The sequence below is a fragment of the Euprymna scolopes genome, chromosome 9 (genome assembly GCF_053919585.1).
Source record: "Euprymna scolopes isolate OS-2025 chromosome 9, ASM5391958v1, whole genome shotgun sequence".
In the NCBI taxonomy this organism is placed as follows: Eukaryota; Metazoa; Mollusca; class Cephalopoda; order Sepiida; family Sepiolidae; genus Euprymna; species Euprymna scolopes.
Genome location: NC_136490.1, coordinates 10,171,227 through 10,197,336, shown reverse-complemented (window position 1 = coordinate 10,197,336; position 26,110 = coordinate 10,171,227). Strand labels below are relative to the sequence as shown.

Here is a 26,110-nt window from a genome sequence, read left to right as displayed (position 1 = left end):
GATTCATCAGCATAGATACAGCAACAAAACTCCATGCGTGGCCACTTGTAGTTTTTTTTACAATATAAGATACTCCCTCCATCCTTAGCCCCTGAGCCCATAGAGGGGCATAGGCCATCTACAACTTCTTGTAGATGTTTTTGTAGCAAGGAGTTCTTTTTACAGGAAGAGGATGCTGGTCCCACACCCAACCTTCCCAAAAGGTACATACAGCGTCTAGCCTTCCTAAATGGTCACCCATCTGGTACTGGCCAGGCTCAACGTTGCTTAACTTTGGTGATCTCGCGAGTACCGGTATGTCAACGCGATTGTGCCATACATAAGATACTCCCTGGTGTAAGTAATTTTCTAGCAGGCTTGGCAATGTCCTCAATGTATTTGTTCTGATGCATGCTGCACATGAAGGTTAAAGTGAGGAGTTAAATTTTCAAGTAGAGTAGGATTTGTGATAATAATCATTATTTCAGGTGTTTTCGTAGTTGTAAAAGAAAAGAAGCATCGTTTTAGTAACATTACCGACCATTTACAGTTCGATTACACTACAGACTGAAGGTCATTTCCTAGGGTTTCAACCATTGCTTTCATTCATGACTACTATACAGTGTTGCGCCATGAACAAATATACCTATCTCAGAAAATTTTTATTAGAGAGGTGATTTATGAATATCAGGAATATTAAATGTTCAAGAATCGACCCCTGATGCATTAATATCATGTTGTTTGGATGTACAGCCATCTAGGACTACCTGAATTTTTTCTTGTCTAGGAAAGATCTGATCTTGTTAAGCATTCACCCATATAATGTACTTTTAAAGAAAAGCCTATCATGCCAGACCTTGTTAATAGCTTTGCATACATCAAGGATTACAGCTTTAGTTTTCCCTACATTATCCATTGCATGGTATATGATTACAATATCCACAGTAGAACTAGCTTGCCTATATCCATACTGTTGGTCAAAAAGAAGCTTAGCATTTACAAGATGGTGAAACTAGTGCTTGACTGATTGATTTAAACTCAAAGATTTTAGTGAAGAGAGGTAAGAGACTTATGGGGCAAAAATTGAATTCTTGAATAATGGTAAAATACAGGCAATTTTCCAGCTATTATGGAAGCAAGACTCGGCTGGCAATTTATTGGAGAGTTTGGAAAGGACAGGGGCTAACTTAGCAAAACATTTGAGTAGTATGGAAGGGATGAGATCAGGCCCTTGCACCTTGGAGGTGACTTTTACATCTACAAGTATGGCTTCTGTCTGCAAAGGGAAATTTGGGAGGGAATGGTTTGAAGGGTCTAAGATGGAGTTGGAGACAAACTGCCGGGCAAACAGATCAGCTTACTTTGTTGCCGTGCAAGCGACCTCATAATTGTTAGATGGTGGAGGAATTGTTGATTTTTCATTATACTATTATAAATTTTCCAGAAATCATTTTCTGGAATTCAATAGGCTTCCTGATTATTATACTTCTCTTGGCTATTTCACTCTTACAATGATTTCTAGCTTCTATAAAATGTTGCCTGTTTGTACTCGACTTGTGATAAATGAAAAGGTAACCTGCATGTTGATTCTGCACAAGTTGAAGTGACCAATGGAGAGGGGGGGGAGCTTTCTATAGTACTTCCATGTGGGGGCCTGCTTTGCAGCATTCAGTTCTCACACATTGGAAAAGATATTCCATGGGCATCTCTGATGCTTTTACTTCCCAAGCAGCCTTTTTGAAGTATCTTATTCTTAGTAACGGCTCTTCAGCTTGAAGTTAGGGTGATGTCAACCCATACCATGAGGTGATTGGCATTCATAAGTAGACTATAGGCATTTATTACACAATTCTCAGGTACTGTAGTTAGGAATAGATGAGGCTTGCTGATGTACACGATCTGGGAGCCAGGTCGAGAACGCAACTGTCTGTGTTAGGGAATGAGCTATGAAGAAGGTATGCATCTATAAAACTGAGAAACCAACCTTCATGAGTAAATATGCCAGCTAAGAGGGTAAAACGCTTCATGTACTTTTAAATACATACGTTAAGCTTATTGAAAAGGAAACAACCCTTGTTAGCGGATGAAGCATCTTGAAAAGGAGGTTTATAGGAATCAATTTCATGTAGAACATTTTAAGTTAATTTACTACTTAATGAAATTAACACTATCCAATTTTGACACGCACACATATATATGTGTGTGTGAGCGTGTGTAAATATAAAAAGCAATCCATCCTTAAGAATATGTATTAAATCAGCATCAAAGGAAAAGATCAAAGAGACACCGTCAAGTATTGTTTTATCATTTTCAAGATTAACTTTTGTTCTTTGTTTATTCACCTTGTCAGATCTAACGTGGAGCCGCCGCTTCAATACAGGGGGGACAATATTCTTAAATCGAAAATCAAGAGTCTTAAGAGAAAAGCAATTGATTAAAGTGTACTGGTCGGCAGAAAATAATAAGAACTTGAAGTGCCGACAAAACAAACGAACATAAATGTTATCCCATGTCAGCCTGTAAATGTAGACTCCTTTTCCAGATCAGTGGACCTCTCCAACCCAGGCTGACATTTTCTTCCCCATTGTCGGACAAATATTACAAAAAAAAAAAAAAAAAAGAATCCCTTTGATGTCAGAGTCCAAAAACCAATACTGATGAATCGGCTTTATTACAACTTACAAACTTACCAGCCATTGATTCATTTACAGCTGTGATAGGAGAATTCGATGTTAGGAAGGTTTGTTGTTTAAGGAAGCTTTTCACCTAGAAATTTCATGGTGTTATGATTTCATAGCTAATAGAAGTCGTGCCAGCTGATTTGCTATGTCGCCGTTCAACCTTGACAGACGATATGTATTGCAAGGGTATCTGTGCGTGTTATTGTGAAGCAAGGTTTGCATAATCCCTGATCACTTCTCTCCTGTGTCGACACTGCTTGATTCCCAGTACAACCGAAACAATGCTAAGTGGAGAGCATATTCAGCATCTCTCTCTTTGACAGAACGATCATTACTGACCAGCTATGTCACTCTGAGCAACTCAAGCATGCTAATGTCCGCAATGCCCTCCATGTTGTCTGACATTTTTGTTGTTGGTCTTCCACATCCTCTTTTATCAAGGGTTATACTAAAGAGCAGATCCTTTGTTAAGCCGTCTGTTCTGGCCACATGTCCCAAAAATCGCGATTTCCTATCATTGATATTGTCCAACAATCGTCGGCATAATCCAATCTTCTCCAGAATACATTCATTTGTACGTTTGTTCACCAAGCTTACACGAAGGAGTTTTCGGTAGCATCACAATTCAAAAGTAGCGATTTTCCTCTTGTAAACTTTCTTCAAGACCCAACATTCTGCTCAATATGTTGCTATTCTCAAATGGTCAACCCTTTTAGTACTGAGCAGATCCAACGTTTCCTGACCAAATAGAAAATCTAATCAAATACAAACATTTTTATAACTGAATGAAATCTGAAACCCTCTTTTGCATAGATATGTCAAATTCACATTACCTCACTAATTGAACTTATACACACTAGTATGTTCAAGATTTGGAGCCGGAGTGGGTATCACACACATGTATAAATACGAATACCATTCTCTAATCCTCCATCCTTTTCCGTATCTCAACACAGGAATCTTATTTTTAACAACATGAATACACCCTGCTCTACTTCGGTATTGAGCACCGTTGTACTAACCTCGTTACACTTCATTGGTTACTGAACTTCTGGAAAACAATAACCTCAGATTAAGAGATATATGTGATAAAAATAAGGATAAAGAGTGCTTAATGCGTTCGTAGAGTCAAATATGTTTTCATTATTACAACCTTAAGTTTATTCATTTAATTCATTACAAATTGTTTCAATAGGATAAAAATTTTCCGTCCATATCGTCAGATGATTCAAGTTAAAGCCGTGAAAAAGTTTTCAACTTTAATCATCTGACGATAAGGACGGATACTTTTATCCTGTCTACTTAAATAACTTGCAATGAATTAAGTTAATACACTTGAGGTTATAATAATAACAATAATTATATATATATATATATATATACACTACCCGTGACCCGTTGGGTCAGTATGTTATATTAGCTATGGAATTCATGTATGAGCGTGAGACTTGTGACATAAAAAAAATAGTTTTTTTTTGTTTTTACATAACAAAAACATTTCTATGAAAGTATATTAAAATGAAAAAAGAATATAGATTTCTATGAGTCGTTCTGTTTATTATAATTGATTATTTTGGAAAAAAAAATTTACAGTACCTGAATTATAAGTGGTTGGCCATACTTATAGGTAAATGTGCACTGAGCAGATACCATAATACTTATTATAGTTAAATTCAAATTTTCCTATATCTGTTTTTTTTTTTTTTTGTTTGTTTTTTTACATCGTTCATTTCTGTGTTACCTTTAAGTTATTTTAAACCCCACTCTTCCCATGTTAGATAATAATTTCGAAATAATAACGTTAATATTTCAGTGCGCATGTCATGCGCGCTTGCACAACCGCATGCCGTAAACTGGAAAGTAGGTTACATACATCGCTACAAGGTCATTTCAGTTTCATAATTACACACACACACACATATATATATATATATATATATATATATATATATACACACACACACGCACACGGGTGAGTCACGGGAAAAGGGAAAAGGATGTTTTTTAGAATGCTCCTTGCTCTCCTAATGGCATAGTTTAGTAAAGGTTTTTATGTACATAAAACTTTGTCGAAATATTCAACTTTGTTTTCCTTAAAAACATCCGTTTCCCGTAGCTCACCCTATATATATGTCAATTGAAACATGTCAATTGACTAGTTTTGATTTTTTTTTCACCCTAATTTTATTTTTTAGTCTCTATCCATTTTCCTTTTCTCCTCGGTCTTTTTTTTTTTTTAATATAAAATGAATTCCGAAGGAATAGTCTTCCCTTCATGATTGCCTTAATAAAGTTTTGTACCCCCAAGAAAATCATGAAATATTTAAAGACACGGTACAACCCAAGTTTAATTAAAAAATTAAGCAACATCATTTTAATTAATAGTAAAATAAGATCAACGCAAGAACAAAAAACATTCTTACGTTCTTGCGTAAATAATAATGCATGTCCCTCGTTTATTTTATCTAAGATAAAAAAAAAAGCAAGATTAAATCCTGTGCATACGATTGAAAAAGCGTTTATCCTGAATCATTCGGATAAATTAGCATTTAGTTTGGAAAGATTCAAGAGTAGATGCATGCAATTATGGAGGGAAATAGTGGGCATATTATCTTTTTGCGATAAAGTTCGTTTCCTACAGTATCTTATTATCAAAAAAACGAAGCTGTAAAAAATGACAGCTTCAATTTGATAATAAATTAAAACATCTAATAAAGAAGAAATATGGTTGCTTTACCAACGCAAATGTAGGTGGTAACGTGTTAAATCTATCTTCTTGGAAACTGTCCCCAATCGAACTTCTCGTACTTGATCATGGGTTGGAATTTTGCATTCCACCAAGTAATACAAAACCAGAAGAAATATTCTCTGAGTTTGAAGTTTTAGGCTCTCAGATAGCTAAACTTCAACCGGTTTCCGTGAATAAATTAAGGGACTTAAAAGCAAGTTTAAACAACCTTACCCACAGTTACGCTAGTACACCAGTATCCCATTCAAAGTTTAAATGGCGTAATGAACACCTTCACGTTATTAAAACTCTACGTAAAAATAGATCCCCCATGATAACTAGATCCGATAAAGGGTCTGGGGTAGTCATAACGAATCATGAGGGATACGTCAACAAAATGTCACTTATATTAAGCGATAGTGACAAATTTGTTAAATTATGCCCTGTTGACACCCATGATTCCACGAGTACTCTGGAATCTAAATTCCAGAAAACATTAGTTAAATGGGTAAAAAGTGGTTTACTTTCTTCTAAGCTAGCTAGTAAGATTATACCCTCGGGCTCTATCCGTCCAAGATTATATAACCTACTCAAAACACACAAAGCGGATATTCCTTTAAGACCCATTCTATCTATGGTAGGGTTCTCACAACAGAAGGTTTCAAAATGGATCTTCAATATTCTTCAGCCAGTATCAAATTATTATAGTAAATACTGTCTGAAAGATTCATTTCATTTCGCTGACTACATGCAAAAATCAACGAGTACAAATAAATTTATGTGTTCGTATGATATCAGCAATTTATTTACTTGCGCCCAGTTTTAGAAACGATAGATATTTGTGCTGACTTTTTATATCGCAGCCAAAGTCCAACACCTTCCGTTCCTGAACACGTATTTGTTGAACTAATTAAATTTGCCGTTACATTCGTTGAATTTAGCTTTAACGATGTAATGTACAGGCAAATTGATGGTGTGTCGATGGTCTCCGTGTTGGGGCCCACATTGGCTAACATTTTTGTAGGTTCCATGAGGAAAAATTAATGTCCGGACCCATGAAACCATTGGTCTATTTTAGATATGTAGACGACACGTTTTGCCTATTTGATAGTAATTCGGAGGCGAACGAATTTTTCTCGTTACTTAACAGTATGCATCCGGTGTTAAAGTATACGTATGAAAGTGAAGATTATTCCGTCCTGGCGTTTCTCGATGTTTTGGTAACGAAAACTCCATCTAGTTACCTTACATCGATTTATCGCAAACCAACATTCACTGGGCTGTATACACGCTGGGATTCATTCTGCCCTAACAAGCGCAAATATAATTTAATTTGGACATTAACACATCGTGCCCTAATGATCTGCTCGTCAGAAAAATTGGATGAGAAATTAAATACAATTACAGATGCTTTGTCCAATAATGGGTATCCTTTAGATGTAATTGAAACCACCATTAAAAGGAAAAGAGCAGATTTCTTACGAACAAACCCAAATATGGTGGATAAATGTCCGGTTTATATTCGATTGCCGTGGTTGGGGAAAGGAAGTGAACAATTCACCAAACAAATGAGTTCAACTGTTGAAGGATGTTATTTTGCTTCAAATGTTCGTGTTGTATATAATACAAAACCATTAATGGCTTCCAATAAAAAAGATGTTCAACCCCCTCATCATATTAGTAATGTCATTTATTCATTTAAATGTAGTTGCGGTGTCGTCTATGTAGGTCGAACGTCTTTAAAATTGGTAAGTCGCATACAACAACATGTACCGAGCAAAATTAGGAATGGAACATTCCTACCTACCGACGCTGTAAACAACACATATGGATCCGCTATAACGGAACACTTTATTAAATACCGGGATTGTGCAACGAACTTCAACATCGACTCTTTCTCCATATTGAGTCGAGCTCACTCCGTATATCATCTAAAAGTTTTGGAGACTGTTCACGTTCGCCTTAGGAAGCCTTCCCTTTGTAAACAAAAGGACTGCTTGTTGCGTTTGAACGTGATCAGCCTCTAAAATTCATCCCCATACGATTGCTCTTGCTCCTGTCTATTTTTTTAGATTTTATCATTAAGTAAAACGAATTACTAAAAAATAAATCTCTCGATTCCAATTTTGAAGAGGGAGGGCGAAACATGTCAATTGACTCGTTTTGATGTTTTTTTTTTTCTACTTTTATTTTTTAGTCGCTATCCATTTTCCTTTTCTCCTCGGTCTTTTTTTTAAAATATAAAATGAATTCCGACGGAATACGTTTTCCCTTCATGATTGCCTTAATAAAGTTTTATAGCCCCAAGAAAATCATGAAATATATATGTGTATATATGTGTGTGTGCGTGTATGCGCGCAAGAGAGAGAGAGGAGGGAGACAGACTCAGTATGTTTCGATATTGAGCATTCTTGCAAATATTTTAACATCTACCACAAGTATAGCTACACATTGATATTAGAAAACTGTTAAAAAATATTTGAAACTGGTTTTCTATATGATCGACAATTCCTAGATTATTTGGTTTTAAATGAATTTTGAAAATAGAAACCATTAATAATATTCAACCATTAACATGTGAAACAAAAAAAGAAAACATTGTGAATGAGTTATAGTATTTTTATTGGAAAAATTTTGGTACGAGAAAAAAAAAAATCGAAAAATTTGTCACCGTCAGGCATTTATGGCCGTCTGTTGAGGCCTTGTTTGGTTATTAACATTGTCTCACCATCAAAAAGAAAAAAAAAAAAAAAAAAAAAAAAACAGATTTCAATAGAAAACATAATTCAATGCAGTAAAACCAATAGATGTGTGATATTTCTTTCCTGTTTAAGTTTTAACTGACTTACTATTAATGGTTACTGAATTTTAAAGCAATTCATAAAAGTGGGTTCATTTTTTTGTAAACAAATTTTTCCTATAACTTAATACTATTCCAGAAACAGATAAAGGTTCTTGGTACCAGATTAATTATTTTAATTATGTATCATATATATTTAGGGGGGGGGTCCTTTGAGATGTGGCTTCATAATTGGTGTATTCAATTTTTCTTTTATTGAGGATTGTTATCCTCATCTTCATAGATGTTTCACCAACTAATCCTCTGACCTTCTTCAGGGTCCGTATCGCAGTGGATAAAGGCGTTGAGTCTATCGTTCCAAGTGAGCATTGTCAGGCCAGATGATTAGTTAGAAAAAAACGTTGAGACAACAACAACAACTATGGAAGGCAGTAATTATTAGGGATACAGTTAAGAGACTCAGCATTCATATCTTGTCGCAGTTAACCACCTGAAGAATGCCAAAGGATTAGTTCGCCGAAACGTCGTGAAACAGCTATAAAAATGAGGATAATCATCTGAATAAAAAAAAAAAGGAATCAATAAAATGAATACACTAATTATTCTCACCTTTATATATAACAAGCCAGTCGCCTGGCGTTGCTCGGTCGTAAAATATGCATAAATATTATATTTTAATTAATACAGATTTCTTATTTATTATAAAGAGAAATCGTGTAGGTATTACACATAACGTTAAATTTCTATTTTTAAAAATGAAGAAAAACGGAATGAAACTGGGACATGTGCATGTGAGTATTATGTTCTTTCTAAACAGTTCATTTCTTGTAAGAAAAAAAAAATTCTAGCTGGAACCGAAATCTACAGATAAGGATTCAAGAACGATAACCATTAAACCAACTTGACATGATCTTTAAGACGTGTTTTCAAATCAACTTATACTTAACATAAAGAAGCTGTCATGTTTCATGACCGCGCAGGTGCACTCCTGAAACAGTTGAAAATAGATAGAATTTCGATCACCCCCGCATGCCAATTTTTCAATTTTTACCTTTAGCAGTCCATTTTTTCCAAAATAAAAATGGATTTAAAAGATTTTGACATGTTTGAATACTCTTTACACCAAATTTCAAGTCTGTAGATCAGAAATTCATTGAGTATATAGGTTGAAAAGTGTCCTCGGACACAAACACATTCTCACTTTTATAGGGTACTAGTTGTACTCGGCCATACATTGCTGTGGGGTTGTTTTTGTAAATAGACACCCCGACCACCAAAAAAAAAAAAAAAAAATTTTAATTCATTTTTTTTATTAAGGAATTAGTAGCAAAAAATTTTTTATTATAGAAAAATATCCGTAAGTTTATTATGAAAATAATTTATGTATTTATTTCCGGGCTGTTATCCTCATCTCCTGTAATCGGAGTAAGAGAAAAGTGAGTGAGAGAGCAAGAGTGTGTGAGGGAGAGGAGAGGTGGGAAGAATATATACAAAGAGGGATAGAGAGGGGAAATAAAAACAGTTGTAGATAGTGTTGACGCCATAAAATGTATTTTTTTTTTGGCATGAAAAGAAATGTAAAAAGTGAGCGAGTGAGTGAGGAAATAAAAACTGCTGTAGATAACATTGACGTCGTGAAATGTTTTTTTTTTTCGGCATAAAAAGAAATGTAAAAAGTGAACGAGTGAAAGAGAGAGCGAGATGGGGCATGAGAGAGAGAGAGAGAAACTATTGTAGATAACATTGATGCGATGAAATGTTTATTATCTAGTTACAAAGAATCTAAGCACAATATATAATGTGTATATTTCCTCCCAGTGTTGACTGGGGGTGGTAGGAAGACTTGATATTTAGAGGGAAAAATAGGAACTACTTCCTATAAAGATGGTTACTTCTAGAATTAAATCTAGGATTTTATTATGACGACTAAATGTGTCTAAAATGTCGTTCTAAAGTTACATAAGACAGTGACAAATAGTCTAGGCATAACAAATTTGTATGTGGCATGTGTTGTTGCAAACACATGAAACTTTGGTCCAAAGAGGAATTTCTGCAATCAAAATATTATATATGGAGATAAGATAGACTAAAGGTCTTTAACTGGCATTGCCCGAGAGTATTTTAACCTAAGGTTAAGTGATAAAAATGTCTTTTTATTATGTTAACAGACATAACAGATGAAGCTATGTTACGAGATATCAAAATAGTAAATTGATGGAGACCATTCGGCCAATGACCACCGTGTGAATACCGAGATGCTAATAGAGAGGCAGGAATCTGATGGGTTAACTTATAAACTATGACGGGATACTGATAATGTGGATAGTCTAGAATCCTCTACGGTTCTTTCTTCTTCTCCATATATAGAGAAGTGTGTGTTTATTTGCCTCCTCTCAAGAAAAGATTAGACACAAGGTCAGGAGTGGTTTTGAAAAGGTAGTTCACCCTGGTATTCTCCAGTAGGCGATTAGCAACATACAAAGTTTTTCTCAAAGATAAGGTAAAGCCTGGGAAGGTGAACCTCCTAGGATTTTACAGAACCCTAACCCAACCACAGCCAGACTGATTGTTGCAGACATCTTGCTCCTAACTGGTATGAATAATAATCTCAGCCCTTATAGAAAAGTGCAGCAACATTTCAAATTGCTATTTCAAACTTACGCATGAAAGACTGACCAAACGATAGACAGCATCTTATAGAGATGCTTTAATGCATCGGAAAATAATTCCACGATATGTTCCATTGTTTAATTATTGTCCTTAAACGAGAAAATCTCATCAAAGTTCAGCAAGAACTTTTGTAGATATTGCGGAGACAAAGAGACAATTACAAATGAATAGGAACCCTCTGTTCGGTTTTCTTGCCAGAAGACTTAACGATTTAAATTCTGCGATAAAGTCTCAAGCAGAATTCCTTATATTTGCATAATCTTCGAACGGCTTTGATAATCACGTTATTTGCTTTCAAGTTTTGACAGTTAATTACTTGTAGGTAATTTATGTGGAAAATGGAACGTTCATCAGAAAATCAATAGAAGATGATTTCCTTTGAAGGTCAGCCGAGATTAGAATCTTCTGTGTCTGATCCAACTCGCGAAATTTTCCACATTTAGCAGAAATACATTTTAATGCGAAATTCTCTCTAAAACTTGAAATTTTAACAAATTTGATTATTTGCAAGGTTACCATTATTGTCTCTTATATATTATATGAAGCTCGGCAGTCAATGAGTTTTCCCCTTGGAATAACTGAAATTAGATTACAGAGTAGCAGATGAATCATTTTGGCAGACAGTCACTAAGGTTGTTTTTTTTTGTTTGTTTTTTGATAAGTTGATGCTTTACAGCACATCAACCCTTTTTTCATACCAAAATCATTTGTAATTTTTCTATGTGAATGGTTTGCAGTTTTATTCATTCTTTTGCAGACTTGCAAGCCTGTAAAAATCAAGACAAACACAATGGCATAATTACCAAAAAGTGTATTAGAAAAAATATGTAACAGAAGTATGCATTATGATTCTGAGGCCATAACTGCCATGAATTGCTACTTCTGGTGTGTCAGATATACCTTGGGTAAGTCCATTATTCCAGTTATAGGTATATCAGCTTACCTCAAGAGTTTTTTATAGGCATATATTTTAAAACCAAATGTTTAGCAAATAAATTCCATTTAATTCATAGCTTGGACTAACAAGTACAACAACTCTGGCTGGGGATGAACGAGGGAGTAATGAAAACTAGGTGATGACTCCACACATTCCCAAAAGCTTATGTTTTATTTTTAAGTTTCCATTTAACTTTCAGCCGAATGCTTATGCTACTTACGTTCAGTAATTAGGAGTTGGTAGTTCTTAATTACGTGTTCTTAACAATCCGAACGTGCACGATTGCCGTCCATGAATGAAAGATTAACTTTCCCCATGACTAATGTTTGTGCAAAATTTCAAAAAATCCATGGCCTGGTTATAGAGAAAAGTGCAAACAAATGAACGATTTGGGGACGATGTCTTTTCCATATCAGATATCGGTTGCTTGTGCATAAATTTCTCTATTAAACTATCATTTACGTCGGTTTCCATGTTATCATTGATTAAGGGTATCTTTGATCAAATAATTCCAAGTTTTCCTCAGCCTGGCATTTCCTCAGTTACCCTCAACACAGATGTGAGTATATCTATTAATCCAAGCAGAGAAAAACTAATGATTACTGCTTTTATATGACAATGTATATTACATCAAATATTCTACAATGTTTTTCTCTCAACTGACCATTTTTCCTTTGCCATGGAAATGTTTATGTCCAAATATCGATTCATTTGATTTCATGTGTTGTTTTCAATTAAAAGAAAATTGTTGATTATCAAGAAAATTCCTGGCCGAGATGAAGAGAAGGTTCAGAAAAAGAATCTAATTAAAAATTAAATCATCACGTTTCAAGTTAACGATCCTGTTTTCTTGCAGGATTTTTAGACAAAAATAGTAAAATAAACAACTTTATTTTTTCTCTTTCTAATGCAGTTTCTTAAAAGTTAAAAACAGCATTGTTTATTTCTTGTTTCTAGCAATATTGAGGTCTGAAAATCAGACTAATTAGGTATATCTTATAATCTAATCGATAAAGTTATCTTGCCGGATATTCTAAGTCGAACCTAAATAGTCATAACTTAATAAATCTAACTTGGATTCTGACCAGCCATTTTTCATTTGTTATTGTTGTACTATGTTATTGGCCATATAATAATGTACAAGATTACAATTTACTTCTTTTTTTTTTTACGAATAAGAACCAGACGACTGATAATATGAAATATTTTTAAATAATCACATAGAAATAAAAGTCATTAAGGGGGGGGATAACTTATTTTTATTTAAATAATCTAACAAGAGATTTTTTTATCTTCCAGTTCATTTTTATTTTCTTTTAAGATATAATTTTGAAAATGTGGACACAAAAATTAAAAGCTAAAATGATTCCAATGCATCCCGGACAACGCAGAATTGAGACGAGACTTTTTCAATAAAAACAAAATAAAAAAATATTGTTTCTGAATAAATATTCATATATGTCGGTGTAAACAAATCACATTTTTGTATTGAAAGAAAGAACGCTTGGGGGTCAGAAAAATCTACATACAAAATCTTAAGATATTTACTAGTCATCATGATTGTCTGTTTTACGTGCTGGCATGTGTTGGACGGTTCTTAGAAATTTACTTTCCAAACTAAGCTATCTTTAACCATTTTTATCACGCTTTCCTTCTTTAAGCTGTATAGTTATTTCAAGTAATCAGAAATGCTAATAATTAAACGTTTTGAAATTTTCTAAGAGAAAATAAACAATTCAAATTAATTTAGTGCAGTTGTTGCTTCGATTGCTTTATTCCACTGAATATTTGAAAACTAAGATGAATTTTTTTTTTTTGAAAACTTGACTGAATTGACATTGAAAGCCACAAATTGAGTTAATACTGTATTATTGCATTAATACTGGCACGAAGAAAAATCTTGTCTCATAAAGTGACTAATAAAAAAAGTAAAAACTAATCACATTTCAGGCTGCGTCATTTAAATGTTGGAATTGTCTGATGTTTTTGAAAAATTTGACCAAAGTTAGGTCAGATTTGGAAGTAAAAAAATTATCCAACACATGCCAAAATGTCATAAGGGCGTTACACCTAGTATGATCATGATGATGCTAATGATATATATTTAAATTATATTTGCAACCAGTCAGTCTGGATGCAACAAACAAAGTGGTTAGACATGTTTGAGAGGACTAAAAATCAGGTTTGAATAAATTGTTGCACTTCTAAAGTTTCTTTTGTTCTCCATTTTTGTCGCCCCCCCCCCCAGTCCCAAAACGAAGTCAGCTGAATAAATCCATCTTCATTCATGTGCATTATTGGACAACATTTTATTTTTTTGTGATTACTTAGATTTGATTACAGTACTGGATTGTCGACCATCAGGAATATCATTAGGACTGGGTTAGTTTTTATGGAAATCGCTCTAGACAAAGCATGAAGCCACTTAATGTAAACAGATAACAAGATTGCAAAATGATTATGGCAAATGTAGGCTATAGGTAGGAGGAAAACAGTCAGCCGAACTACTGCAATTATTGAAAAAAAAGCTACTGGAATAAGAAGCTATATTACAAGAAGATATCCAAACAAATTGATGGCAACCACTAAACCAACAAGTCAAACGTGTGTGAATAGCGAGAAGCAGGTATATATTTGGTTGATTGATGAAATATGAATGGAGACTGACAACAGGTTTATTCTGCATCAGATGTGTGTTGCATGATGGTCATGGCAGCACAAAATTTTCTCTATGAAACGTTCATTTATGTTAGTTTCAATGTAGCATTTTTTACTGCCATCTTTAATAGAATCATTTTAAACTTTAATTCAAGCCAATATATAAAAATAAGTTTTATTGAATCAACAGTTATGCATGCAGAGCTCTATTCAACATAGCCGTACCACCGTCAAGGTTTATAACATAAAGCTGATTACAGTCTGGATACATTCAGCCTCAATAGCAAAAAGTCAGAACTAATTATCATAGCACACACCAGAAATACACCGAACCATAACCCGGCCATTCCTCTTCATCATCATCCTCATACAAACCCATCATTCACTCGCATATAACATGGTATTACAGACACAGTTGCCGTAAACTCGACCCTGAGTAAAAAATGAGTGTGGACTGACTGCTCTTTGATAATAAACAACCAATAACAAACCAACTAATAAAAAACAAACTCCTCAAAGAGTTACGAGGACAGATCTAATAAAAACAAAAAAAAACTTTCCAGACAGATATACCATCTTCAAGATGATGGTAATAAACATAGAATAAAAAAAAAAGTATTCTAATTAAATTTGAGCAAATTTTGTGTGACGCTCTAAATGTATCGTTTGTATATATATGAGTATTTACTGAAGTGCAAAGTTTTTATTATGAATTATATTTTGAGATTTTGCGACTGGCGTTTTGCCAACATTTTAGTGGAAACAGCCTGGAAGTATTTTTATTCCATTAATATTAATAAAAGCCTTGACAGGATAAAAATAAAAAATAAAAAAACACGAAAGAAAAACGAGATGAAGGGAAAGATGAGAATGGTTTTGTGAAAGTGACCAATACTTGCTAGTAAATAGATGCAGACTTTCATTTGGGACTTATTTACTTTAACGTATGAATTGCAAAAGAGGCTGTGGACGATGGAAACTACGAGACTGAAACTAACTTGTATTATTTATACTGCTAATCTTGGATGTTATTCGCCCAACGTTTCAGCCGATGTCATCTCTAAACTTCTTCAGGTGCAACTTAAATTTAAGAATCTGTACACAGTTTCAAACAGAGCGCTTTATTTAATCCAGAAGTAGCTTATTCATGTTCTATCAACCATTTCAAGGTAGAAATGACAAGTAATCTATATATTAATACAATAGCATGTGCGTTATTTTGTGTCACGCGTACATCTTTTTTCTTCCGAGTGACTATCGTTTAATTGTTATGACCTTTCATTTCTTGTAATAAACAATTTCACCAAGAATTCTTCATAAGTTTTGGTTTCGATTATAGCTGAAGGAACTCAAGTTTTTATATATACATTATTTTTTCAAGGGTAAAAAAACAACAAAATATTTTGCTCTTGTTATTGAGCACTATCTAACAACCTCGTTGTATTCATTAGTCCCTACTTTTGAATATCTCAAGCTTGAATTTATATATATATATATATATATATATATATATATATATATATAATTATTTTCTTCATAAGTTTTGGTTTTGATTCAAACTACTGCACCCAAATCATATCGACATATTTTTTATACTTGAAATTACAAGTTTAAAATATATGTGTATCGATAGAAAATTGACTATAATAATATATATGAAATCTGCATGAATTAAAACGACTGGCCTATGCCGGGCGTCTGTGCTAAGATAAATACATGTGAAGTTTTAACAAAAGAGCTACAATAATATCAGGGCGTCTATTTACACCGGTCCTGGATATGACCTAAAACTATATCCGATGGTGAGGCCCCACCTTGCGGGCCTTGGGGAGTGTGGAGCCACCCTTTAATTGGCATTGCTCCCAGGTCCATTCTGACCCGGAGTGGTAGTACCTGTTAAGGTTCCAACTATGGGTTAAATAGAATCTGACTTTAAAAAAAAAAAAAATATATATATATATATATATATATATATATATATACTCCATTAAAAATCGTTCCTCAAAATAACTAGATTCGGCATTAAATAACCTGAAAAAGGTTGATATGCCGTAAAACAAAAACAACCGATCTATTTACACCGAACATCAATATATTACAAATGAAAGAGTCTGCTGTGGAATTTCTACAGATCTCGCTAGTTCTAAATAATTCTTAATAATGCCTGAAGTGGCAACCTCCAGAGGACTCAGAACTGATTGCACCAGCACTTTTATCCGTTGCGCGATGTACAATGTATAGCTCCTTGAATTTGTCAAAACACACTTGAAGATTCGAGGTTACATCAGCCGAGATATTTTGAGAATAACCTCCAAGACGAGAGCAATAGTCTGAAGAATCCAAATAACACAAATTATCAATCCACATCTCAAAACTTCCGAACCATGAAACTAACTTTGCACAAAGAACAAAGCGCTAAAGAGGATTCAATAGTCGCAATGTTGGCCGATCCTATAGAATATCTGCAGAGTTGTGAAGATCTTGAAGTGAATCCTTCCGGTCAGTGTCACAATTGGTTCAGATCAGTAAACATTGGTTGTCTATTGTCAATTCTATGAAGCTGCCCTTCAACAAAAACACTTTGTGGTCGTCTGTATTAACGGCTTCCATTACAATCTTTATTTATGACACTAGAATTAAAAGCAACCCATGAAAGTGAAAACGGTATTATCGACTTAGAAGCAAATTGGAAGAGCGTTTTCTTTTATTCCAGTTAATTTCCTCAATATGAATATAATCTCGACAGCTGACATCTTTGAAACATATTCCAAATAGTAGAACTGCCATTACTTTACGCGATTTGTTGAGGTTTAAGAAGCAGGCATTGTTATTAAAACAAAAATCGATTTAGATGCAACAATAAGCAAGAAACAAAATAAGACAAAACAAGAGAATACAACAAGAAATAACAAGTTTAAGTATTATTAATTGTATGAGCGAACAATTTTTGAAGTTTTAGTTCCTATTTGATTTAGAGTTTTATTCCTTTTATATACAAATAATTTAGATGGGATATAATGGGTATAAGCAGATTGAAAGCAAAATAAAATACAAGAGTAAAAGTAAAATGTTTTCGATTTCTTTTGATGATCACTTTCTCTCAATGTGTCTCGATGTAGAGTCTGTACAGCATGTTATTTCTAGAAGAAATGACCCTCTCCAAATGTCCAAAGAGGGATCAATACTGCAGTGAATATATTTTTAATTTAATAATCGTTGAGCTGGTTTGACTTTATTTAGCATCACTATCGTTTGTGTTCTATTTATATTCCACCTTTTTTTTATATTTTGTTTTATTTATCTATCTTTTACTAGCAGGCTGCCTGGCGTTGCCGTGTCATAAAGTACACTTAAATATAATGTTTTACTTTATACAAATTTTGTATTTATTATTATAGAGCAAATTTAGAGAAAATACATTGCCCTGTTTAAAGAAAACAGTGTTTTGTAAACCAAGGCGCTTACCTTTGGAATTGCCTTTTTGCTCCTTGCTTTCCCAACACTTAATATGCAAAGATTTCAATGTAATGTGAGCAAACATATTGCTGCTGAACTCCCCACCCAGGTTGCCTCCTATAAATCTGGCTTTTACCATAGTAGTCTCTTCTGCTCCAGTAGCAATATTGTTTGGGATGGATAAAAGTAAAAATGAAGAAAAAACATGCCAAAAGCAAATAAAACAAATTAAATCAAATCTATTAATTATTATATTGTACCTAATATATATATATATATATATATATATATATACTAGCAAAAGTACAAGTTCAAAAACAGCCTACAGAAAATGGACTCTGATTTATGAAAGTATGATAGGTTATGAAAACGAAAGGTTGTAAATAGATAGCTTCGAATTTGGGGGTATCAAAACCAAAGTAAAATATGATGAAAGTAAAAATAAAATAGATAAACCTCATAATTTATCATACCATACATGTTCACACTGAAACACTTATCACAATATTCTGTGAATCTATATTAAAAAAACCTTGTGAAACTTTGTGACATATTTGCATTCTATGGAGGTCAGGCGCGAACGAACACCCCCATAATATTATTATACCATATTTCTTCAAACTGAAACATAATTATTAAAGTATACTTAGGTAGATAGATATGAAAAGTCTTTATTAAAGTTTGTGCCTATTTCCATTCTATGGAGTCCAGGCGCGAACGCAGACCCCACAATTTTATTATACCATCCCTATTTAAGTTAAAACATAACTATCAAAGTATTCTTATGTACATCTAGATCAAAAACACTTGTAAACGTTTTTTTTTTTTAATTTTTAAATTTTTTATTTCCATACTTTGTGGACCAGGCCCGTACGGAGACCCCACGATTTTAATGAATCATCATTATGCCAGATCAAACATACCCATTCCTGTGTCTCGATACATCTTCTATCATTATATGTGATCAGTTTTCTATAATAGTCAACCATATAGGAGCCTATTTGTGACCAGACACATAGAGAAGTCATCACCCATCTCAGCAAAAATAACCTTAGTGACATGCAATATGGTTTCCGTTCTGCTAGATCTACAGCAGATGTGCTTACAGTTATATCTCATAGGATTAGCAAATCTCTCGATGGAGGCTTCCTTTCTAGGGCAATTGCTCTTGACATATCAAAGACCTTTGATAGAGTATGGCATGAATGTTTACTTCATAAGATCTCCAGCTACGGTATAGCTGGAAATGTCTTCTCAATTATTAAATCATTTCTCTCTGATAGGTTCATAAGAGTAGTGGTTGATGGGCAGAAATCATAAGCTCTCAGTATTAATGCTAGAGTCTCTCAGGGGTCCATCCTGGGCCAACTCTCTTCCTGATCTACATTAATGATCTTCCAAATGACATCCTTACATCATTCGTAGACATTTATGCTGATGACACTACTATCTATGGTAGCACATCTATGACCGTAAGCGACTAAGTTCTCTGATTCTCTCTCCTCTGATCTTGAGCATGTGGTACAATGGGGAAAGGAGTGGCTGGTTACTTTTAATGCATCAAAAATCAAGCTTTTATCTTTACATCATCAACGCTCTGATCCCAATCTGGCATTAATTGAAATGAATGGCTCTCGTCTTGGGGAGGCCTCATGTTCTGACAAGCTTCTGGGTTTGACTTTTACTCCTGATCTTAAGTGGAACACATACATTAAATCCGTTGCCAAAGCCGCTGAAAAATGGTGGGATCTCTCTATTAATCCAGTAGATATCTCACTGCTGATGCAATTCTCTATTTATATAAGAGCCAGGTACGTCTAAGGATGGAATACTGTTGCCACATCTGGGCAGGAGCTGCTAGAAAAGACTTGGCCTGCCTTGATAGAGTTCAAAATAGACTTTGTAGCCTCATAGGGAATGTCCTTTTCTCTTCCCTGCAACCTCTATCTCACAGAAGAGATGTTGCGAGTTTGTCTCTGCTTTATCGTTATTATCATGGCAAGTGCTCAGCTGAGCTCCAATCTATGGTCCCTCCTTGCCAAACTTTCACAAGAAACATCCGTCTAGCAGAAATCACTATCAATAATTTCCCCCACTCTTTATCTGTACCTAAACCTAAACGTAGATTCCATGAGCAAAGCTTCTTTTTTTTAGAACTACACACCTATGGAATTGTCTTCCGTTTTCCTGCTTTCCAGCTGATTACAATATGGTTCTCTTCAAGTCTAACGTAAATAAGTTTTTGATGAGCCATTCCATATAAGTTAACAAATTCACAAATTTCCATTACTAATGTTTACTATATTGTCCAATTTCTACTGTACACTCTTTAATCCTCATCCTCGAGTCGTCTCAAGGCCTTGGTAAGTGGTGATTCCCACGTAAAAAAAAAAAACGCACACACACAGATGTTCAGCTTATATATATATATATATATATATATATATATATATATATATATATGTATATGCACACTAATGATTTCAAAAGTAAAAAACAATAACTTTGGTGCCATCAGTTGAAATTGAAACCAAAACATTCAGCATTCCAACCGAGTATATCGTTATCTCCTGAGCTATCGTCAGATGGATAAAAATTAAAATTAAGTGACTTTAAACTGAAAATGTACACATACTCAGAAGTTAGTCGATTTATCCCACGCCAAGGTCAACTTTTTCCCCTTTTGCAGCTATTTTTACAGGCTAAAAACCAAATTGAAAGTATTCTTGCGATGAAAATAATGCTATATATCAAGTTTCAAGTCTGCAGACAAAATATTCATATATATATATATATATATATATATATAAGCATGTCCATGTGCTAGTACGTTTTTTATCCTACGCAATTTTGCACAACGTAGAAACTGTGCATAAAAAGAATTAATCGTACTAGTTAAATCTAATAAACCATAAAAATGAATTACTGAACGCTCGTTTTTCAAAAGAATATACAAATTAGTTAATCATCATGAAGTCGTCTGCATACCCACGACTGGATATATTAAGTTTGTCTTATTTTTTTTTTTAAATAGAAAAAGCAGGCTTTTAATATTAATATCAGAGCAAAACAATAAAAACTCAAATTTATAGGTATATAGATGTACAAATCTTACATGCAAACTTATGTAAGGCCACACTATTTCGATGCTAAGAGTTGCCTCCCCTCTTGTAAAATGTTGATTTGGACCTTTTTTTTTTTAAATGTGCAAAAGATATCGGTTGGGATAAATAGATGACTGAATGAATTTTGAATTTAATAATGGTGGGTTTTAATTGCTTAATTTGTTTTTTGTATACATATTTTTTTTCATTTTTACTTTTATCCACCATGAGGCATATTGCTACTGAAACATACGAGACTACTGTGGTAGGTGCCATATTTACAAGGAGGCTCACCCTAACTCGGGAGGTCAGTAGAAAAATGTCTGTTCACATTACATTATAATTTTAGCATATTAATATTGTCGAGAAAACAAGGAGCAAAAACGCAATTCCAAAAGTAAGCAGCTTGGTTTACAAAACGTTTTCTTTGAACAGGTTAATGTATTTTCTCTACATCTATATAATGAAACTGAACCGTCCGATCGTCTTTGCTTGCTTGAATCTTATCTTCGACGATCGGGTGATTCTAGCTTTTAAAAAAGGAATGGCAGACGAATATATATATATATATATATATATATATATATATATATTCGTCTGCCATTCCTTTATATATATATATATATATATATATATATATATATATATATATTAGTGTATTTAGGCAGCATTCCTTCATTCAGGCAAACATTATTAAAAACGACAGAGATAACTTGCTTGATTCTTTTTTTCATTTTTTCGATCTTTCGTAAGATTTTTTTTAACTTCAAGATGGAAGGTATTTACAAATGTTCATTGGTTCACACGGACGCTTTCGATTCTTTCTTGAATCATCATCAGGTGGAGATAAAATATTAAAAATAGAAGTGAAATATATATGTGCGTGGCTCGAAGGCTAAGGAATGAGGGTGGAGAGTTGTAGGTTTTAGTTTCGATTTGGTTTCGATTCTAGCTGATGGCACCCGAGTCCTATGTATATATTCTTAGTCTTGATATCACTACTATATGTTCAATATGATAATCAATAGAGAATTATCTCTATAATAATAAATGCATTATTTGCATGAATTAAAATATATTAAAGCATCTCTTACGACCGGGTAGCGCCAGGCGACCTGCTATTTTTATCTATTAATCAAATTTTGTTTAAATCGTCATATTCAAAGAATTTTTTAAAACTGTATCGAGAACAATTTCAGTTCCTGAAAAATTGTCATGCATCACGTTATTCATTAGAGAAACGTAATGTATGCTAAGCATTAGAAAAGAAACAGCACATTTAGAATAACATTATCTTGTTGCTTAACAGTTTGTAATGTTTAGTGGTTTACCATCAAACCAATTATGACTGATGAAAAACAAAATATAAACATTAGAGTCTAAAATAATATTAATTTCAAGTTAGCATTAAATATTGATTTCAAGTTAGCATTAAATATTAATTTCAAGTTAGCATTAAATATTAATTTCAAGTTAGCATTAAATATTAATTTCAAGTTAGCATTAAATATTAATTTCAAGTTAGCATTAAATATTAATTTCAAGTTAGCATTAAATATTAATTTCAAGTTAGCATTAAATATTAATTTCAAGTTAGCATTAAATATTAATTTCAAGTTAGCATTAAATATTAATTTCAAGTTAGCATTAAATATTAATTTCAAGTTAGCATTAAATATTAATTTCAAGTTAGCATTAAATATTGATTTCAAGTTAGCATTAAATATTGATTTCAAGTTAGCATTAAATATTGATTTCAAGTTAGCATTAAATATTAATTTCAAGTTAGCATTAAATATTAATTTCAAGTTAGCATTAAATATTAATTTCAAGTTAGCATTAAATATTAATTTCAAGTTAGCATTAAATATTAATTGCAAGTTAGCATTAAATATTAATTTCAAGTTAGCATTAAATATTAATTTCAAGTTAGCATTAAATATTAATTTCAAGTTAGCATTAAATATTAATTTCAAGTTAGCATTAAATATTAATTTCAAGTTAGCATTAAAAATAAAACATTTACAGCAAAAATATTAAAAAATCTGCAATAAGTTTCAACGAACCTTCGTTCACAGAAGGGAAAAAGCTATTTTGATTAAACAACTGTATGAATAATTCTCTTGACGATACATATTTAATACAGAATAGCCAAAACATTTCTCAGTTCACAAAGATGGAAATAAAATATGTTTAGAAAACAAACAAAAAAGAAGTATTTAAAATAATTTATATCTTCATATATTAAAAAAAAATTGAAACAATGAAAGACAGATACAAAGGATGGCCTTCGGCTATGGAGACACACTTGTCGGTTTCATAGACTTTGTTTTACAAGCCATCCAATGAGGAGAAAGAACGGAGAGATAAATAGTTTTGTTTCTCATCGAAAAAGACTTCATCCACTTGTTAATTTCATTTGGATTCTGCAGCTATTTCAAATGCGACCACATATTTCTGCTCCGTCCGTCAGTCACATTTAAGTTCTAAATACAGTTTTCATCAAAAGCGTATAGATTTAATACACGCAACCTATTTTACGTTTGTTTTTTAACAAAAGGGTTGTCATATATCAAGGCCCGAAAGCCACTCGGGGATAAGGGTTATGTGTGTATTGTAGTCATTGGGATAGTTGCATAATAGTCGTTTGTAGAAGGGATTTGGCACAATTAGATTATTTATGAGGACGGCTGAACAAGAATTTGTTTACATTGGACTCGAAGATAATGATATTGTAGTCAGTTTGAAAGCAGACCAGCGGAACAGAGTTTTATAGGCGGGCAGTTCTAGGAAAGAAACTTTGTTCATGGAATCGTGTTTAGGGTTAGATAATGATAGAAAGTGGGGGAATTTATTGCTAGACGAGCCTTTTTTAAAAGGATTGGCAAGGGGGCAACCATAGATTGGAGCTCAGTACAACACTAGCCTTGAAAATAGCGATAGAGAAGGGGCAGGCTCGCAACGTCTCTTATGTGAGAAAGAAACTGCAGAGAAGAGAAAAAGGCATCACCTGCTAGATTACAAAATCTATTTTGAACTCTGTTAAGGTAGCCCAGATGTGGCAACAGTATTCAATCCTAAACTTTCTTGAAGTCATGCATTTCTCTAAAGTCCGTCAAGTTCACTTTATCCATTATTTTTTGCTGTAGTTATTGAGTAGTAAAAGAGCCAACTAAGGATCAAGATAATAAAATGTGGTTCGCGGAACATAAATTTTCTCACCTAGAGTTTGCAAACGAAATTGTTGCACTGGCAGTGAATACCACAATCCCACAAAGCATTGTTAACAAGGTCCAAGCTGAAGCAGAAAGCATTTGTCGCCATATCAATGGTAATAAAACTCAAAACATGTTCTCTAGGACACACCAACCACCTACAAACGTTTTTATCGACCAAAAAGAAATAGTTATATTTGACAACTAATCTAAACTTCCTTCGCCTTTTGGCTAGGAACAAAGTGTAGTATCAGTTCTGATGTTACACTTCACATTTTCTGTCCTCGGTCAGTGGAGAAGAAATCTTTCATGGCTGAGACAAGTTAAATTTTAGTTCCTATCCAGAGTGCCCCTTCATGGGGAGCTGGATTTTCCCCACATTAAAAGCCGACCTTGTGTCTAACTCTGCCCCCGTGAAAATGCAAGTAAATAGGAACTTCACCTACTTAAGAATTCCCATAAACAAAGAAGGAAGTATGAACTATAAGTTATAGTGCAAGTTAGGTAAGGCCTCAGCAACATAACCAACTCTGCAAGATCCAAAGAAATAAAAAAAAATCATCCTCAAATCTAAATTAAGATTTTATAACAACAATGTCCTTTCTGCACTGCTATATGGAAACAAAACTTGGCATCTCAAAATGAACCAAGAGCAAAAAATTAGATGCGTTTGATTCTGCCTTAGAAGGATTCTGGGATCAAATGGAGCAGTCAAATTATCAACCAAGAAGTCGGAGATCACACTAACCAGCACGTAGAATCGTCAATAACCTGTAAATGAGATCTAGGCTAGCTTGGACATATACTAAGATTGGCTTTAGAGAGAATTGTAAACCAAGTGAATCAATGGACCCCCTGATGGAAAAGGGAGAGGAAAACCAAACATGAACTGGAATCAAACAATTGAGAGAGGATTTCATTGCAATGGGAAGAAAATGGAGAGACACTGTGGATCTGGCTTCAGGTCAAAAACGATGATATACTTTAACTGCCTCATGCATCACAAGATGTGGGAGTTCCTTTCGAAGTAAGAAATGCAGCTCTATAAGAGGTCATATTCGTGTGTGGGTTCATGACGCATGTGTGAAATACCATGTTCAACTCTAGGTGGACAGAGTAATGGACGTATCTTACTTGGTTGTTTTGTCTGCTGAAATGAACCTCGAGGAACAAAATGCAAAAATAAAGAATTTTGAAAAAAATATATATATATATCAATGGAAAATTTATGAAGCAGTCTTGTATTCTTACATTATCAATATTTTTTTTTGTTTTGTTTACAATAGGAATTCTATATAAAGTTATTGACATTGGAACAATAAGATTGAGACAAGAGCAGAAATGACAGGAAGACAAAAAGGCAAAGTATGCAAATATTTCTGCTTAATAAAACATTTTCAAAAATATTACAAAAGAAATTTTTAAACATTTACTTTCTTTTAGATTTCAAATATTTTAATATCAAAATATTTTCAAAGTTAATATCTTGCTAAAATCTAATAAAGTTATCGTATCAAATTTCCCATGTTAGATCTAAATAGCATCTCAGAAATCGATATTTGATTCTAACTAGCTATTTCTTCCTTTCTATACTTTATGCTAAGAAAAGTGTAATTCACTTTAGTTTATTTCTGAAAATAATTGTTCCAGCAAGAAAGGTTATCAGAATGGAGACAATATTAAATAATGATATAAATGGCTCAAAATACATGGAAGTCAATCCATATTTTAACGTTAAAGATTAAAATACGATTTATCTCCCTTATTTTAAACTTTCTTTTAAATTTTTCTAACATAAATTTTTTTCTAAAATATAAAAATTTAAACTGAACCGACATTAATGAAACCCAGACTACTCAGTCTTATATAAAGCATAACAAAT

The 26,110-nt window shown here is 33.4% G+C and overlaps 1 protein-coding gene across 16 annotated transcripts in view; it reads right to left on the bottom strand.

The window, feature by feature from the left end:
• Nucleotides 1-26,110, bottom strand: part of LOC145284430 (lachesin-like) — a 1,332,212-nt gene that overhangs the window by 526,898 nt on the left and 779,204 nt on the right. The gene's annotated exons all lie outside the window — the stretch shown is intronic.